This window comes from Aotus nancymaae, unplaced genomic scaffold (genome assembly GCF_030222135.1).
Source record: "Aotus nancymaae isolate 86718 unplaced genomic scaffold, 86718_ANA_hifiasm-v0.15.2.pri h1tg000057l, whole genome shotgun sequence".
In the NCBI taxonomy this organism is placed as follows: Eukaryota; Metazoa; Chordata; class Mammalia; order Primates; family Aotidae; genus Aotus; species Aotus nancymaae.
The window spans coordinates 23,294,768-23,310,854 of record NW_026988471.1 but is presented as its reverse complement, the minus strand read 5'-3'; the positions used below and the strand labels follow the sequence as shown (position 1 = coordinate 23,310,854).

The window sequence follows — 16,087 nt, the reverse complement described above, 5'->3', positions numbered from 1 at the left end:
TGACAACTATGAATAGGGGCTATCATACTGTGAACATTTGAAAATCAGTGGGGAGATACGAGAAATTGATAAATGGCCAGGTGCAGTGGCTCATGCCTGTAATCCCAGCACTTTGGGAGGCCATGGCAGGTGGATCACCTAAGGTCAGGAGTTCAAGAACAGCCTGGCCAATATGGTGAAACCCCCGTCTTTACTAAAAATACAAAAATTAGCCAGGTGTGGTCATGCACGCCTGTAATCCCAGCTACTGGGGAGGCTGAGGCAAGAGAATTGCTTGAACCCAGAAGGCAGAGGTTGTAGTGAGTCAAGATCATGCCACTATACACTCTAGTCTGGGCAACAGAGTAAGACTGTCTTAAAAAAAGAAACTGATAAGTAATAAATTCGTAATTTAAAAATGTAAGCAACCTAATTTAGGCTATGTGGCACTTTTACACAACCAATTAGCAAATTCAATTGATGAGAACTTCCTGTTCCTTAATCTTTACTTTTGTTAAGGTCTGAATGTAGAACTTAAGTATATTACTTAGAAAGGGATTCTAGATTGTGATTTGATGTGTTCATCTTATGACTACACATAAATGGCTTCAGATGGGTGTATTTAGTCTTCCTAGCCCAAGAATAAGCATTCTGAATAAAAGATACCTTCAACTTCATTTATAATGAAGTTACAGAATCATATATATTCTTCCCCATATCTAGAATCATTCTTTGCAAAGCTTGGGCAGTCCGTTAATGTTCCTAAGTGAAAGTAAGAAGAAAAGATATACCTTAAAAAAACAAGTAAAATGGCTCTGGTACTAAGACAAATTACATATTTAGTCATCATTACTATTTGAGTTCAAATGACATCAAGAAAACAAAAGTACAAAACATCTACAAGTTGCCAGGGAAGTGTTAAAACTTATCATCAAAGTAACCTCTTTTTCATCTGCTACTTGAACTGAGATAATTTTTCTTTAGCAAAAATTGCTCAATTACACTAACCCCTTCCAGGAGGTAATCCATTTATTGTAGTTGAGCAGTCTTAGTGATGGCAGCAGTGGCCCCATCTAGAGCAGCTGCAGTGGGGTAAGTGGGGTCAGGGCTGTGTGCTCCACTGAGCTGGCAGGGTCTAGGAGCAGGCAGAAGCTCCATGCTCCTGGGTGTGGCTGCAGACACCACTGTGGACCCAGGCTTCTCTGCACTGAGGAAGGCCCCCCATTCCCCTGCAGGCTCAGAAGTGCCTACTCCCATTGCCTGGCCTCTTCCTGCTCCCAGCACCTGTTCCAATCTTGGAACAAAGTTGAGGCCAAGCCCAGCCACTGTTGCAACCCAGCTGGGTGGGTACAGATGAGCACAAGAGAGAAGCCAAGGAGGGGCTCGATGCTGGCCTGCAGGTGCCCCTCAGCAGGAACAGCCTAGGCACCAGGAACAGTTGTAGGAGGCAGAGAGGGGAGAAAGGGGCAGATCCCTGGTGAAGCCTCACCTTCAAACCGGGGAAGGCCTCAAGCCTGGGGGCCAGGCTGCCAGTCCTGCGGACCGGAATGAAAACTTATGGTACTTTCTCTGGGCCTGCCCATAGCTGCCCATGAACTAAGCAGCATGCACCTCAACCACTCGAAAGCCCATAAAAATCCCAGACTCAGCCAACTTCAAGGAGAGGAGAGGACGACCAGCTACAGAGAGGAGCTACTCACTTCAACTCCAGGGTCTCTTGTCTGCCAAAAGCTGAGCGCTCATCAGGACACCCTGGTTGCAGAAAGGAGCTACCCACTGCAAGTCTCCTCTGAGCTATTCTATCACTCAATAAAACTCCTGTTTACCTTGCTCACCCTCCACTTATCCATGTTACCTTATTCTTCTTGGGTGTGGGACAGTAACTAGGGACCTGTCAAATGGCGGGGTTGAAAGAGCTGTAACAAACAGGACTGAAACACGCTCCTTGCTCGCCACATTGTGGGGACAAGAAGGAGAGAAGAGCTGCAGCCCTTCAGGGAGCCCAGACCTAGGAGTTTCCCAAGCCAGGGCCATGACACCCTCTTTGGGGCTGTGAGATTCCTGGCATCTCCAAGCTTCCAGGTGCCACTGTGTTTCCTGGTGCCAGCCAGGGAAGCTGCCTGTGGTAAACATGGTCCAAACACAGCATGCAGGGAGCCAACACCCATGCTGGTGCCTGGAGTTGCCTGCCCCGCCACAGCCAGCGTGCCTGGCTGTGCACAGTGGCCGGAGCCCATGCTCACTCGCTCACACACCCCTCATCACTCTGCTCGCCCTTGGCAGGCGTGGGATCCAGGCCAGTAGTATGAGCTGTGCACAGCCTGCCAGGCTGATTGTGCCTAGTGGACCCAAGCAAAACTCAGGCAAAGGCACCACCAGCCACAGAGGTTTCTGGCTGGTGATATAACACTCCAAGGATCTTGTGACATTAGGATTTCTAATATCACGAATTCTTATTATTTTGGAATTTATGCTTTACATAGTCTTCTTCTAAAACAGAAGTTAAGAATCTTAGTAATAAGTGATACATTTTTATATTTTTCTCAGGTTTTTACCTTCTCTATATTCTAGCAAAATATTAATTTATAAAACTCTGTAATATTTTCAGAGAAATTAATGAACTTTGACCTGTCCCCTAAAATACTTTCCACACTTTCTGCCTATTTGGAAAAATATAGTTAAAATAAAAAAACATTGTTTTTTGTTTTTGTTTTGAGACTGAGTTTCGCTCTTGTTGCCCAGGCTGGAGTGTAATGACACAATCTCAGCTCACCGCAACCTCTACCTCCTGGGTTCAAGCAATTCTTCTGCCTCAGCCTACCAAGTAGCTGGGATTACAGGCATGTGCCACCGTGCCCATCTAACCTTTTAGTAGAGATGGGGTTTCACCATGTTGGTCAGGCTGGTCTTGAACTCCCCACCTTAGGTGATCCTCCCACCTTGGCCTCCCAAAGTGCTGGGATTACAGGTGTGAGCCACCATGCCTGGCCAAAAATATTTTGTTTTTAAAATAAAAACCTAACTCATTCTCCCTGTTTGGAATTTATGTGTAAAAACATTGAACTATTTTTGCTTTCTGTTGACATTATATTTCCTTTTTGTTTTATTTGTTTGATGTAGTCTTTCAAGTGGGGATCCACCCCATGTTTTGGAAGTCTCACCTCACTCTTTAATTAGATATCTTGCTTTTCTGGTCCAAGTAATTCATTAGATCCCAAAGGTCCTACAGGGACAGCCTACGAGGAGTCACAGTGACACACATTGGTGAATAGAAAATTCTTAACAATAAGTTTAGGAGGAAAGGTGAGCAAGTTTTCAAACCATCTAAAGGACAATCAATAAGGTCTCTGACATCATGCAGGTGGACTCAGAGTGCTGCATTCAGTTGCTTATCTCAGGGGTCATATGTAAATAAAATAATTATTAAACTGACATTTATTACAGTTCTTCTAATATAGTTACTGAGACTTAATCTACACTTAATGTATTTATTATAATTGACATGCTTTCCTAATTTTAATAAATATATCCCTTTAAAATCTGGATCTCGTCTACAGCCATACCACCCTGAACATGCCTGGTCTCAAAAGCTAAGAACAGTTGGGCCTGGTTAGTATTGGTTGTGAGACCACATGAGAATACCAAGTAATATAGGCTTTTGAAAAAAAAAAATCTGGATCTTTTCTCAGTTGGTTTCTTTGGGAGTATAGTGGGAAAGGAGGGAAGTGAACTTTTCTCTAAGAGCTAAGCATTCTAACATAAGTACTTTTAAACTTACCAAACCTATATATAGAAATCAACACTACAAAATGACTACTAAGGAGTTAAAACTAAAATAAAATTGTGCCTCAAATACCTTAGAATAAGTAGAAATTTTAAATGTTGATAACTTCATTTGGAAGCAAAGTTGCCTACTGCATGATCTTGCTTGATGGTCCTTGATTTTATCATCGGAGTCAGTTCCAGTTACGTTTCCATTAGTATGGATAGATCTGAAGCAGGAGAGAGAAGACACATTTAGGCCATAGAAAACATTACAGATTTTAGGTACTGTGACACACCACTGTTACCCTGTAAGCATACAGATGGGTTATTCAAGAAATGTCAATTATCATTCTTGTCACTAGTAAGTTTAAAAAAATTAAATATTAAAGGTATAATAGACAAATATATCAACTTGACAAAAGGTAGTTGCTGGCTTTTTTAAAAGCTCAGATCCCCAAAGAAGGTATGCAATCAATTAGGGCTTGCCTTGGTATCCCAGGGGAGTTGCTGAAGTCACCCCAGCAGCAGTAGCCTGAGTATCCAGTTTTAGGTAAAGTGGAATAGTAACAGGAAACAGGGTTCCCAGCAGCACTCTGTAATAAAGAAGCACCTGATATCATGGCTATAATTCCGTCCTAGGCCACTGGAAGTAAGATATTACAGACTAGATTTTACTAAATTAATGGCACAGTAGATCATGCTTGTAATCCCAGCACTTTGCTTGGCCAAGGTGGGCAGATTGCCTGAGCTGAGGAGTTCAAGACTGGCATGGGCAACATGTCAAAACTCTGTTTCTAAACAAAAAAAATAAAAAAATTAGCTGGGCATGGTGGCATGCACCTGTGGTCCCAGCTGCTCAGGAGGCTAAGGTAGGAGGATGGCTTGCGCCCAAGAGGTTGAAGCTACAGTGAGCCAAGATCATGCCACTGCACTCCAACCTGGGCGAAAGAGTGAGATCCTGTCTAAAAAAAGAGAGAGAGAAAGATTTACTGGCTTTTGCTATTTAAGGCCAAATTAATTTAGGCTTTACTACCCATGGTTAGCTTTTTACTAACATTCTCTTTAGAATCACAAAGACAGCCAGCTCCAGAGACGGTCATTATACTACAGGCCAGAAATGTGCGACTAGTTAATTCTACCTGTGACTACTACCCCTATAACTCTTGGGCTTTATTCAAAACACAAACCATTCTGGCCAACTACCCTCTGACCTATTTGCATGCAGTTATGCTTTCTCATCTACTCCATTTGGTCTCCCACTGCTGCCCTTTCTTCCAACCTTTTCCACAAGGACCTCTGGAAATCCCTCTTATGTAAGTAAAACAAATCATCTCTACATTCTCAACTTCATCACTGCCCAACTCTTCAACCACTGGGCTAAATCTAGCTCTTGAAAATAATGCTTCTATCTAGAGTGTAGGGTAAGGCAGTAGAGACAAAATTTTCCAGAGTGACACTTCGATACCCTCACAAGCAATCCGCTTCCTTCCCTGTGATGTCACATCTGGCTGTATGACCCTCTTCAATTTGTGACTCAATATCTCACTCTATTTTTTCTAACCTGGGTCCAGACTCATTACCTTGGATGCATGCTACCTGTTCTTTCTCCATTCTAGTTACTTCTTATCTCCAGTTTCAAAATATTGGTGATCTCCTGAACTATAAATTCATCTAGTATGCTATTTCTTCCTTCAGCTTCATCACCTTCGAAGTCCTTCATCTAGTTGCCTGCTAGAGAAAAATCACACAACCATGTGAATTGATCCTGCTGGCTTTTGCTATTCAAGGCTAGACACTGAATGCTGTGCAGCAACCCTTTATGCACCGTTCATTAATCAGATCCTTCTCCCATAATTCACACTGCCTTTTTTCTCAAACTTCTGCCACTCTACCTCTTCCACCCCTACTAGGGATGGAATGGAATAGAGATTTCTTCATGTTTTCCTTACCCATTTGTGTAAACTGTTTATATTGTGAAAACACAGGTTGAGTATCCCTTATCCAAATGCCTGGGTGTTTCAGATTGTGGATTTTTTTGGATTTGTGGGTATTTGCACGACACTTACTAGTTGAGAATCTGAAATCTGAAAATCTGAAATTCAAACTGCTCCAATGAGTACTTCCTTTGAGCTCATGTCAGCATTCAAAAAGTTTTGTAATGTGAAGCATTTCAGGTTTTCAAATTTGAGTTGCTCAACCTGTACTATTTCTCTTGCTTACTTTTAACATGTTCTCAGTCTTAACATTGGCCTTTAATACAGAAGTTTTTATTTTCAGGTGGATGGATTTGTCCATCATTCCCTTTTTCATATCTTTTATTATTTCTCTATTTTGAAATTTCTGCCCCTTTAGTGATAGTAGATAATGCTCTGATTTTCATTTTTCTATGGACTAACCTTCTCAATACTTCATTTCATATAATGTATAGAAAGATTTGGCTCTAAACTGATCTGCATTTCAAATTACCAACCAGTTTTTCCTAGCAACATTAAGGAATTCTCATCATCCCTTGGTTTACAAAGTTTCTTCTTTCATATCTCATTTGTTTGCCCGTAAGGTGGATGTCTGAACTATAATCTATTTAAATAATTATTGTTTATTTGTAGGTTTTAATTTGTGATAAGAATATTCTTGGTATTTTTATCTATTTTTTTCTGACAATAAATACATCTTATCAGATTCTAAGGGTATTCCTGGTGATTTTATGAGTAAGAAATGGCTGTCTTGCTCACTCCAAGTACTGTGTATTTCTGCCATAGTTTTTACCTATTCAAAGTGCTCCTTTCTGCTTTGAGTGATTATCCAAACTACTACTGCATCTAAAACCAAAACCTTCCTAATTGTGCTAGAAAGCTACCTTTTTACATATTTTTTTATCTGGAGCCAGATTCATAAAACCTTGTCCTTCACTTTGTATTCACTCTCTCATTGGTGAAAGCTGGCTTATTAAAATAAAAGCATCTCACATCCAAGTTTTGTTTCATAGACTAACATTTTTTATTGGCTCTGAAGAACTTTTCAGATCTTCTTATCTTTCAATGTCTACATAGTTATTTCTACTGGTTTTCATTTTTTGAATACATGCTATATTCATGATTTAAAATTCAAAATGATATAAAATGAAAGCTATATCTAAAAAGTCTCATTCCCACATCATCCACATGCAGCTCAATTTGCCCTTGCTTACTGTAGGTTACCACTTTTATTAGTTTCTTGTATATTCTTCCAGCAATTCTTTACGCAAAGACATTTACCTATAAATACAATCTTATTCCTCTTGCCTTCTGACACAAAATATTCAGTTTTGCATCTTACTTTTTATTCACCAGTATGTCCTGGATATTTTTCCAAGTTAAGAAATGTTTCTTTGCAGCTTTTACAGCTCTACAATATTCCATTGTGTAAATATATACTAGTTTGTGTAACCAATTCCTTATTTTTCAAATATTAGATTTTTTATAAATTTAAGTCTTGTTTCTGACAATAATTTAGTTAAAAAGCAACAACTACACGAACCAAACAGCACAGAAACCTGTGTGGTATGATTTCACAAATTGTATTTTATTAATAATCATGAGTTTCCTTGTATATCATTTTATCTTTTATCTCAAGTTTACTCTATGATCCTATCTAAAAATCCAAGAACTATTATGCTCATAAACTTGCAAAATCTTAAAGATGCCCAATCTCACTGAGGGTTTCAATGGGCCTGCAAAAAAATGAAACACGTTCTACAAGAGACACAGTCAAGAATGTTCCATTCTACTTATTGGAATCAGGAAAGGTTTCATGGAGGAAATAGCTTGGGTTGAATCCTAAAAGATGAAGTGATTGAGAGGCGGATAAGGGAAAAGGGAAAACATTAAAGGAGGATCAGCATAAACATAATTTTTAAATAACATACCTGTCAAGAACTCTAAGTAGTCCCATTTCTGCTTAAATGCAGAAAGCCACAAAACAATGTCGCTCCCACTCTAATGAGAAAAAAAAGTCCTATCTATAAAATCAAAACTTCTCTTGGTCTAACAAAGAGTGGAGGTCACAAGGCAACCAGTAAATTTAATAAAACTCCAAGTAAATTTTATTCCTCTCCTTGGAGGGATAAACTCCTCCAAGGAAAGGCTATATACAAACTGTCTGACCTTTGTCAGGTCACAGAAAAAGAAGTGGCCACTATACAACAGTATAAGAAGAAAGCTGAAATTTTAACAAATTCTTAAAGACCAAGTGTAACCTACTATGTCAGTTTAGAACAGCTGGAGACCTCAGACAAGGAAATTTCTCACTCAGTTGCAAGATTTTCCTCATGCCTTGACCAGGTGTTCACATGAAAGATTAGTATAATACTAGGATGGGAAACCCGAGACAGCCCTCATCATTAGGGGAAGTGTGCAGGAGGTGTCTAGGACAAGGCTGAAGCCTGATTCCCCAACTGTTCTCTAATAGAGAAAAAAAGCCTCAAACCACTAGGAGAAGAACAGAAAATCTTCTAACCAAAGGTCCTGGCAGAAATCCATTGCTTCAGGGCAGAATAGAAGCAAAATGCCTTTGCTTCTGGGGAAGAGGTAGACAAACACTCTCCCTTATGGGACAGGGAAAGATATAATGTTGTTAGGAGAGGGGTAGGGGCAAAAGAACCTCTGCCACGGTGGTAGAATACAGAGCAGGAAAAAGTGTTAGGCAAAGAATCCTGCACCAATACCAAAGAGACTTCTACTACTACTAGGGGAAAGAAGGATATTCCTGTCCATGACCTACCACAAATACATGGAACAAAGGGCAGGCTACAAGGAAGAGAGGGCAGTAATGCTGAGGCTGAGAGAGCCCAACTGATGCCTAGGACAAATGGCCTGAATATAATTGAGTCTGAACCAGAACAAAAGAGAAGCCTGCTCTGCACCACAAGCATGGCACTAAATAACCAACAATAGGCAATTACTGGGAGAAGGTCAATAACATAAGGAGAAATACTGATACTTGTATTGCACAGATGTGCAAAAACTGTTGGAAGATGAGGATGATACAGGAACACAGAGAGAAATCTTGCAGAGTGACATGCCATTCTCTAAACACAAGGGACCAGCAGCCAACTGCAGGAGAAATACGAAGCCTGTCGTGCACTGAGAGGGCAATGATGGTGACAAAACCCAAAATCAGTTCAACTCTTGAGTACACTGATTCAACCTCCAGCACAAACAACCTGACAGAGGCAGCAGCAAAAGAGGATCACCTTAGTCTCTCTTGTCCTTTGAGCAGAGAGATGGAAAGTTCAAAAAGTAAAATACGAAAGCTAAAAACAAAAAGATATCAGAGGTGAAAAAATTCTTTTCTGACGGCACTAGCCCAGTCTGATTCAACTTTTATGTAATAAAGTTGTGAGTTGTTTTTCAGTTGCCATAGACCCTCCAGGTTGGATATCATATAACCTGAGCATGCCCAGATAAACCAAGTATGCAACCACAAGTAGAAGCTAAGTGTTCAGACCAAGGAACAGGGACTGAATTAAGCAGCAGATAGTATATGGCAGGATTCAGGATCCGATCAGATCAAGCCCTGGCATTACCCCAAGACAGGATCCAGTCAGATCACACCTCTAGGTATCACCGCATTGCAAGATCCAATTAGATCATGCCTCATTACCCTCTGACTATAAAACATGCCCCAAACCTCGGCTCAGGAGACAGATCTGAGCCACTCTCCTGTCTCCTAGCTCGGCAGCCTTACAATAAACTTGTCTCTCTACAAAAACCTGGTGCTTCAGTGTTGGGCTTCTGATATGGTTTGGCTGTGTCCCCACCCAAATTTCAACTTGAATTGTATCTCCCAGACTTCTCCCAAGTTGTGGGACGGACCCAGGAGGAGGTAACTGAATCATGGGGGTCAGTGTTTCCTGTGTTACTCTTGTGATAATGAATAAGTCTCACAAGATCTGATGAGTTTTATCAGGGGTTTCCACTTTTGCTTCTTCCTTATTTTCTTTTGCCACCGCCATTTCAGAAGTGCCTTTTACTTCCCACCATGATTCTAGGGCCTTCCCAGCCATGTGGAACTATTAAGTCCAATTAAACCTCTTTTTCTTCCCAGTCTCGGGTATGTCTTTATCAGCAGCGTGAAAAGATAATAATACAGCTTTCCATTGCACACAGGCAAACAAACCCCGTTCGGTTCAGTAGCACTTTGACTGGCTCAACAGTAGTCTGGACAGGGATGAAGAAAGAATAAGTGAACTTGTAGACAGGGCAATAAAAATAACCCAGAGCCGGGTGCGGTGGCTCACGCCTGTAATCCCAGCACTTTGGGAGGACAAGGTGGGTGGATCACAAGGTCAAGAGATCGAGACCATCCTGGTCAATATGGTGAAACCCCGTCTCTACAAAAAATACAAAAAATTAGCTGGGCATGGTGGTGCGTGCCTGTAATCCCAGCTACTCAGGAGGCTGAGGCAGGAGAATTGCCTGAACCCAGAAGGCAGAGGTTGCAGTGAGCCAAGATCGTGCCATTGCACTCCAGCCTGGGTAACAAGAGCGAAACTCCGTCTCAAATAATAATAATAATAATAATAATGATAATAATAACCCAGAATGAAACCGAAGTTAAAAAGAGTAGGGGGAAAAATATAGTTCAGCATATCCAAGAGCTGTGGAATTATATCAAAATGTCTATTACCCCCAGGAGAAGAAAAAAAAATGAACACAAAAAACATGGGAAGAGATCATGGCCAAGAATTTTCCCAGTTGAACCCAAGGAAACATACCAGAGATCCAAAATATCCCAAAAAACCCTTCATAATAAACACCAAATGCACATACACTAAACAAACAGACATGGATATATCGTAGTCAAACTGCTGAAAACGAAGATAAAAACTGCAAAGTTAGAGAGAAAAAAAGAAATATTACATACAAAAAAACAAAGATTAAAATTACAGAAGACTTCTTATCAGGAAATTATGCGAGCCAAAAGAGAAAGAAAGAAAAAGGACTGAAAGAAAAAAAAAACTGAACATAGAATTCAGTTCTATGTACAAAATTCTATAACCAGCAAAAATACTTTTAGAAAATAAAGGGTTTTTTTGAATTAATAATACCTGAGATAATTCACTTCCTGCAGACACAAAATATGTTCAAGGTAGTTCTTCAGGCAGAAGTATAATACCAGGTAAAAATTTGGATCTACCAAAAAAGGGGGCAGGGAGGGGAGGAACAGGAAGAGGAATAGGGGGAGGACGAGGGCGAAGGAGAGGAGGAGGTGGCAAAGACGAAGAGCATTAGAAGATAAATATAAAATACTACTTTTTCTTCTTTGTTCCCTGTAAAAGGTTATTCACCAACTAAAGCAAAAAGTATTGTGGGGTTAGTAACATATAGAAGTAAAATATATCACAAATAGCATAAAAAGGAGAGGTACAAAATTGAAGTGCAGTGCTGTAAAGTATTATATGACATATAAAGTGGTATTAATATTATTTAAAGGAAGAATGCGATAAGTTAAAGACATATCTTTTAAACTCTAGAGCAGCGGTTCTCAGCCAAGGTTAGTTCCCACCCCTGACCCACCACTGCCACCCCCATGAAAACATTTAGCAAAGTCTGAAGGCATTTTTGTTGTTACAATTGGGAATGGGAAGTGATTGCTACTCTTATCTAGTAGGTAGACGCCAAGGATGCTACTAAAAATTCTACAATACATACAGGATAGTCACCCCCCAACCCAACAACAATGAATTAGCTGGCCCAAAATATCAGTAGTGTCAAGGTTTAGGAACAATGACCTAGAGCAAGGTAAATAAATAGCTAAGAGTAGAGATAAAATGAAATCATGGAAAATGAGTAATTCAATACAAGGCAAGAAAAGAAAAAATTATGGTTCTAGGTCTTTGAGGAATCGCCACACTGTCTTCCACAATGGTTGAACTAATGTGCATTCCCACCAACAACATAAAAGTGTTCCTATTAATCCACAGTCTCACCACCATCTGTTGTTTCTTGACTTTTTAATAGCCATTCTGAATGGTGTGAAATGGTATCTCATTGTCATTTTTGTTTGCATTTCTCTAATGATCAGTGATGTTGAGCTTTTTTCCATGTTTGTTGGCCACATGAATGTCTTCTTTTGAGAAGTGTCTGTTTATGTCCTTTGCCCACTTTTTAACAGGGTTGTTTGTTTTCTTCCTGTAAACATGACCCAGCAATGCCATTACTGGGTATATACCCAAAGGAATATAATATAAATCATTCTACCATAAAGGTACATCCAAGCATATGTTCACTGCAGCACCATTCACAATAGCAAAGACATGGAATCAACCCAAATGCCCATCAGTGATAGACTGGATAAAGAAAATGTGGTACATATACACCACTGAATACTATACAGCCATAAAAGAATGAGATCATGTCTTTTACAGGTACATGGATGGAGCTGGAAGCCATTATCCTCAGCAAACTAGCACAGGAAAGAAAACCAAACACATATTCTCACTTGTAATTGGGAGCTGAACAATGAGGATTTCTGGCTGGGTCTACCCCATGGTGTTAACCAAAGGCTTCTGGACTGACTCGAGCCTTCAACCTCCCAATGGGGTGTCAGCAACAGGATCTCCACATTTTCTATCGCAATTTCCTCTCTCACTGGAGAGAGAGCAGTTTTCCTTTCTCTTTCTTTCTCTTTCTCTTGCCTATTAAACCTTCACTCCTAAACTTCTTGTGTGTGTCTAGGTCCTAAATTTTCTTGGTGTGAGATGACCCCAGGTACTTACCCTAGACAACGGAGCTGCTTCATATTGGGAACCTCAACTGGGATACCAAGGTACAACATTCATCAAAACGTAAGCAGAGAAATGGACTCCAACTCTGTCCTTTCATTTTGGTGCTCTCAGCCTCCATATTAAAACCAAATCAAATCAATAACAGGCATCCATCAGCCAGTTAAAAACATGGTTAGAGTGGCTGCCATTCTTAAAGACTAGGATGTGTGGCTTACTAGGGAGAACACTGAGAATCCCCCAGCACCCACAGGTTGCTGGGCATGTTGGCCACATTTGAACCAGCTTCCTTTCAAGGAGGACTCAGCTGTGGTATGGGGCTAGGAGAGGTTCTGGAGTAACTGAGGATTTCTGGCTGTTATCCAAAGGCTTCCGGACTGACTCCAGCCTTCAACCTTCCAATGGGGTGTCAGCAACAGGATCTCCACATTTTCTATCGTAATTTCCTCCTTTCCTGTCCATGATCACCATTATCTCCTGTCCTCTTTCCCTCCCCAAAGTCTGCTGTCTCTCACTAGAGAGAGGACTGTTTTCCTTTCTCTCTTTTTCTTTCTCTTGCCTATTACAGCTCCGCTCCTAAAAAAACAGGGATACCACTAAAGTAGTTTTTAGAAACTTATAGCATGAAATACTTACAATAGAAAACAAGTAAGGTCAAGCTTGAATCAATAATTTAACCCTCTACCTTAAGGAAGCAGAAAAAGAGGATTAAATTTAACACAAAGCAATTTGAAGGAAAAAATTTGAAAACAAAAAATAGAGAATATCTATGAAACAAAAATATAATTCTTTGAAAAGTTCAGTGAAACTAAATTTCTGACCAGAGGAATCAAAAAAAGGAGAAAGAGAAGCCATAAATTACCTACACTGGTAATGAAAAGAAGACATCATTAGAGACTTTATAGCTATTAAAAGAGTAATTAGGGAATATTCTGAACAATTTCATGGCAATAAATTCTACAACTTAGGTAAAACATACCAATTCCTTAACTCATAATTTAAAATCTTCCCATGAAAACAGTTCCATGACAAATGGCTTCCTTGGTGAATTCTACTAAATATTTAATGAGAAATCATACCAATATTACAAAAACTCTTCCAGAAACAAGAAGAAAACATTTCCCAATTCATTTTATGAAAAGAGCATTGACCCTGATACAAAAATCAGACAAACTACAGACCATCATCCTCTCATGAACATAGATGGAAAATATCTTAACCAAATGAATCTAGCCAATATATAAAAAGAAATATATATCATAGCCAAATACTATTTATCCCAGAAATGCAATGCTGGTTCAACATGAAAAAAAAAATTCATCAATGTAATCCACCATATCAACACACTGAAAAATAAATGATCATCTTAATTAATGCAAAAAAAAAGGGGGGGCATTTGGGCCAGGCACAGTGACTCACACCTGTAATCCCAGCACTTTGGGAGGCCAAGGTGGGCAGATCACTTTAGGTCAGGAGTTTGGGACCAGCCTGGCCAACATGGTGAAACCCCGTCTCTACTAAAAATACAAAAATTAGCTGGGCATGGTGACGCACACCTATAATCCCAGCTACTGGGGAGGATGATGCAGAAGAATTGCTTGGACCTGGAAGGCGGAGGCTGCAGTAAGTCAAGATGATTGCCCCCCACTGCACTCCAGCCTGCGTGACAGAGTGAGATTCTGCCTCAAAAAAACAAAAATGGCATTTGAAAAACTTCCATAATCATTCATGATTCAAAACTCTCAGAAACAGAAGAGAACATCCTCAGCCTACAAATCTATAGCTAATACTATATAGATAATCACAAAAGACTAAACGTTGTCTATTAAGACGATGAACAAGGCAAGAACATCTGCTCTCACCACTCCTATTCAACAATGTACTGTATTGTACTATACTGTCAATACAGTGATGCAAGAAGGAGGAATAAAAGCCAGAAGATGGGTTTTAAAAGTGGAAACAATGCTAGTTTTTTCCACAAATAACAAGATTGTCTATATAGAAAATCCCAAAGGATTTATCTACTAAATTTATCTAATAAATTTCTACTACTAAAACTGGTAAATGAATTGAGCAAAATTTCAGAAGACAAGGTCAACACACAAAATTAAATTGTACTTCTAGTGGTAGTAATGAATAATTAGAAATAAATTAACAAAATAGTAGCAATTACATAAGCATTAAAAAGAAATAGAATATAACAAAATAAATGAAAGACTTGTGTGCTCAAAAATATAAACCACACAGGCCGGGTGTGGTGGCTCTTGCCTGTAATCCCAACACTTTGGGAGGCCGACGCAAGCAGATCATGAGGTCAGGAGATTGAGACCATCCTGGCTAACACGGTCAAACCCCATCTCTACTAAAAATATAAAAACTTAGTCAGGTGTGGTGGCATGCACCTGCAGTCCCAGCTACTTGGGCGGCTGAGGCAGGAGAATCCCTAGAACCCGGAAGGTGGAGGTTGCAGTGAGCTGAGATCACGCCACTGTACTCCAGCCTGGGCGACAGAGTGAGACTACATCTCAAAAAAAAAAAAAAAAAAAAAAAATATATATATATATATACACACACACACACACACACACACACACACACATACACACACACACACACACAAAGCACAGTGAGAAAAATCAAAAACCTCAATAATTGGAGATACACTATTTTCAAAGATGAGATCAATTAATATTGTTAAGATGTCAATTCTCCCCAAATTAATGTAAATCCAATTAAAATCCCAGCAGGCTTTTTCTAAAAACTGACACGCTGATTCAAAATTTTATGAAAATGCAAAGAAACTAGAATAGTCAAAACACTTTTGAAAAAGAAGAACAAAGTTGGAAGACTTAGACTCACTGATTTCAAGACTTTCTATAAAGCTACAGCAATTAAGACATTGTGATTCTGCCATAACAATAAACACAAAGATCAATGGAACAGAAGGGATAGTCCAGAAATAAATCTACATATTTATGGTCAATTGATTTCAAACAAAAGTACCAGGGTAATTCAATGGAAAGAGAATTGTCTTGCAACAAATGTTGCTGGAACAACTGGCAATCCATATGCTAAAACAAAACAAAACAAAACAAAATCCTCAACCCACACCTCATGTCTTACACAAAAATTAACAGACCTAAATATAAAAAATTCAAAACTATACAACTTAGGAAAATATAGAAGAAAATCTTAGCCCAAGGTTTGGTAAACTTATCCTGCAGAGGGCCAAACAGTCTCTGCTGAAACTATCTGCCATTGTAGCATGAAAGCAGCCATAGACAATACATAAACAAATGTTCATGGCTGCATTCAAATAACATTTTATTTACAAAAGTAAGTAGTGCGCTGAAAATCAGGTCATTAGTTTGCCAGCCTCTCACTAAAGCAGAGTTTTTTGTTTTTTTATGCCCTGCTGAATAATGAACATTCACATCATGCTTGGCATATAGATGGCACAGAGTAAACATTTGCTAAACAAAAGAATGAACAAATGCATGACATATATTTTATTTCCTTTAATCATCAATATTCTCCTAAGGAAGGTATTATTAGTGTCATTGCAGATGAGAAAACTTA

The 16,087-nt window shown here is 39.5% G+C and overlaps 1 protein-coding gene across 6 annotated transcripts in view; it reads right to left on the bottom strand.

Annotated features, from left to right (window-relative positions):
• Nucleotides 1-4,309, bottom strand: part of NCOA1 (nuclear receptor coactivator 1) — a 211,905-nt gene extending 207,596 nt beyond the window's left edge. For 5 of the 6 annotated variants that reach the window (XM_012453316.3, XM_012453317.3, XM_064363898.1 and 2 more), the window contains exons 1-2: nt 4,231-4,309; nt 3,836-3,971 (exon numbers count right to left, since the gene is read on the bottom strand). The gene's annotated coding sequence lies outside the window, so the exon portion shown is untranslated. The remainder of the gene's footprint in view (nt 1-3,835; nt 3,972-4,230) is intronic. The other variant, XM_012453318.3, reaches the window with a different exon arrangement.
• Between the last annotated feature and the right edge of the window lie 11,778 nt (nt 4,310-16,087).